Raw genomic sequence first — 4,081 nt, 5'->3', positions numbered from 1 at the left:
TTCCTCTAGTGCCAGCTGCCTTGGAGGAACTACGGGAAGCCCGCGTCTTCACCAAACTCGACCTCCGCAGTGCATACAACCTGATCCGTATCCGAGAAGGAGATGAGTGGAAGACCGCCTTCATCACCCCCACCGGTCACTATGAATATCAGGTGATGCCCTATGGCCTGGCTAACAGTCCTTCCGTATTTCAGAATTTCATGAACGAAATCTTCCGCGACTACCTCCATCGATTCGTAATCATCTACATTGACGATATCCTCATTTACTCACGTAACCTAAAGGAACATCAAGACCACGTCCGTCAGGTTCTCCAACGCCTCCGTGAGTACCAACTCTATCTAAAATTAGAAAAATGTGAATTCCATCAGCCCACCATCTCCTTTCTCGGATACGTGATCACTGCGGAGGGAGTTCACATGGAAGCCGGCAAGGTGGACGCAGTGGCCAAGTGGGCGGAGCCCAGGACGGTGAAGGAGCTTCAGCGTTTCTTAGGCTTCGCTAACTTCTACCGACGCTTTATAAAGAACTATAGCCTCCTATCGGCTCCACTCACTTCCCTCTTAAAGGGAGGTCGCCGGGTACTACAGTGGACTCCAGAGGCTCAGCAAGCCTTCGACCGTCTAAAACTAATGTTCACCACCGCTCCCATCCTCAAGCACCCCGACCCTTCAAGGCCCTTCGTGGTGGAGGTAGATGCGGCGGACGTGGGCGTAGGAGCCGTGCTGTCCCAGTGGTCTGATGAACCCCGATCCCTCCACCCGTGTGCGTACTATTCCAAAAAACTTACCCCAGCTGAGCAGAATTATGGAATTGGAGACCGCGAACTGCTGGCCATAAAGCTCGCCCTCGAAGAGTGGCGGCACTGGTTGGAAGGAGCCCAGTTCCCCTTCACCGTAATAACCGACCACAAGAACCTCCAGTACATTCAGAACGCCAAGAGACTAAATGCCCGCCAAGCTCGCTGGTCATTATTCTTTGCCCGATTCAATTTCCACATTACTTACCAACCCGGCCACAAAAACACCAAAGCAGACGCCCTATCACGTATGCACTCACCTGAACCTACCTCTGACGATCCTGATCCAATTCTACCCCCATCTGTCTTTCTCGCACCCATACTATGGCAGCTGGATGAAGATATACGGGCCGCCACCTTCGAGGAACCTGCACCACCGGAGCTTCCCCCGGGTCGTGTCTATGTCCCAAGCCGTCTCAGACCCCTTCTGCTGGATAGTACGCACACGTCCCCCGGCTCAGGACATCCTGGCAGCAGGCGAACCCTCTCGCTCCTCCAGCAGAAATATTGGTGGCCCAACATGAGCAGGGAAGTGGAACGGTACGTCCAAGGATGTTCGGTCTGCGCCGTCAACACAACCCCACGCCGCTTACCCGAAGGTAAATTACAACCGTTACCTATTCCCCGCCGACCCTGGACACACTTGGGCATTGACTTCGCCACAGACCTGCCCCCCTCTCAGGGTTACACCACAATTTTAGTGGTAGTCGATCGATTCTCGAAAGCTTGCAAATTAATACCTCTCAAAGGTCTCCCCACAGCACTAGAAACCGCAGAGGCACTATTCCACAATGTATTCCGGAACTTCGGACTCCCAGAAGACATCGTGTCCGATCGGGGACCCCAATTCATTTCCAGGGTCTGGCGGGCCTTCTTCCAACTTCTGGGTACCACAGTCAGCCTGTCATCCGGATATCACCCTCAAACGAACGGGCAGACCGAACGGAAAATACAGGAAATCTCCCGCTACCTTCGGACGTACTGTTCCCAACATCAAAACACCTGGAGCCAGTATCTACCGTGGGCTGAGTATGCGCAAAATTCCCTCCGTCAAACCTCTACTGGTCTAACCCCATTCCAATGCATTCTAGGTTATCAACCAGCTCTGTTTCCATGGACTGGAGAGTCCTCCGAGGTGCCCGCGGTAGATCACTGGTTCCGAGAGAGCGAGAGGGTGTGGGACTCAGCGCACGTCCATCTCCAGCGGGCAGTACGGAGGCATACGGAACATGCCAACCGCCGTAGGTTACCCAACCCAGTTTACCTCCCCGGGGACCAGGTATGGTTGTCCACTCGAGACATACGCCTCCGGCTGCCCAGTAGGAAGCTGAGTCCCCGCTACATAGGGCCCTTCACCGTGCACTCACAGATCAACCCTGTCACCTACCGTCTAAACCTACCTCCACATTACAGAATCGCCCCCTCGTTTCACGTTTCCCTACTCAAGCGCCACACTGAACCCCTGTTCCCTTCCTCCACAGAGTCGGAGTCACCTCCTCCTCCCGACCCGCCAGAGATCCTTGGAGATAACATCTACCAAGTCCAAGAAATCCTAGACTCCCGGCGGCGGAACGGCCAGCTCCAGTACCTAGTGGACTGGGAGGGGTTCGGACCCGAGGAGAGATCGTGGATACCCCGTGACGACATCCTGGACCCGACTCTCCTCGAGGAATTCCACCGCCAACATCCCGAACGCCCAGCTCCCAGAGGTCGTGGTCGTCCCCGTCGCCGTTCTTGGGTGCCAGGAGTCACCCGTGGAGGAGGGGGTGATGTCACACCCTCTGCACGTTCCCTCAGCCCCAATCACCACGATCCTCCACCAACCAGCCAATCACCACCACAGCACACCCGTGAACCATCACCAGAATACTAATCACCGTCACCTGCACCGGCAATCACCACACCCTTTATATACCTACCTCTGCCACTCACTCATCGGCTGGTATCAAAGTTGCATGGATGTTTCTCTGTGGATCTTCTCCCCCTCCTGTTGTCTCTCCTGTGCTCCTCGTGGATTCTTCCGATGTTCTCCTGTGCTCCTCGTGGATTGCTCTGATGTTCTCCTGTGATACACGTTAATCGTGTTAAAGGGAAGTGACTATTGCTAACGCTATGATCCTTATGAACTTGAACTCACCTGTTGTGTTTGTTTGAAGATTTGACCACAGAGACCTTATTTCACCCGATTGCACGTGTGTTGTACTGTGCACGTTTGTTAATAAATACCTTGAAAGATACTCACCTTCTCCCTTTGTGTGTGGTCGTGACACAACCAACCAAAAAAACCTGCTCAATGTAGAGCGTGTACAGTAACAGATTATGCAATCTGCTCATGTGGTTTTGTTGATTTCCTGTTTTAACAGTTCCTGTTAAAACCTAAACCAACATGATTTCTTTTTGTGTTGCCCAGATAGTTTCCTGTGAAAAAAGAAGTGCCTTTTATTGTATTGCAAAACAATATAACATAACAATATAATATTTAAAAAATAAAAGGCCATTTAAAATGTGCTTAAAGACAGACACTTAAGTGACTTAAATGGACTTTTAAAAGAAATGCATTTTGTAATAATGTCAAAAAATAAAAACATTTAAAGTACATTTTTAAATGATTATGTTTAAATAATTAAAAAAAAAGAAGTACACTCATTTTGATTCATTGACTAACATACTAAAGCACATGTAAGCACTTTTGTTAAAGTCAATTGATTTTAAATATACTAAATTGCAACTTCATCATTAGAAATGTGTGTAATTACAAATATATTTAAATACAAGACACTTTTCAATAGAACATTAAACTCAGGGATGCACATACGTTTTTTAGTCTGGTTTCAGATGTACTTAAGTCATACTTTAAAAGGCACTCTAAAATTAAACTGCATTTAATATAAATTGGAAACTGTAATATTGTACATTTTTATTTAATTGTAAAGAACATGCAGTTGCTTGTCTGATAAATTACATTAAATTCATACAGTATAATCATTCTGTAATAATAGTTACTCTTTTGAAAAGTATGCTAAATTGCACTTCCTTCAAGGTGTTGCTGTTTACTGTTTACATCATTTCATTCAAACCGTTCAGACACATTTTGCATTTGTAAATAAATGAGAACAGCATGAGCAGCCTTTATTTTGGCATGCAACTTTTGTTTTTAAATGCCTTTGTGATTTGATCAGCAGTTTAACCAAGGAGAAATTGAAAATCTAGTCTAACAAGTTAAACGTGGTCAAAATGCACATGCTGATTTATCCACCGTTGTGCTTTTTTTAAAAGATAAAG

The sequence above is a fragment of the Garra rufa genome, chromosome 5, assembly GCF_049309525.1.
Source record: "Garra rufa chromosome 5, GarRuf1.0, whole genome shotgun sequence".
NCBI lineage: Eukaryota > Metazoa > Chordata > Actinopteri > Cypriniformes > Cyprinidae > Garra > Garra rufa.
The sequence above is the reverse complement of the archived record's forward strand: the minus strand, read 5'-3'. Positions refer to the sequence as shown.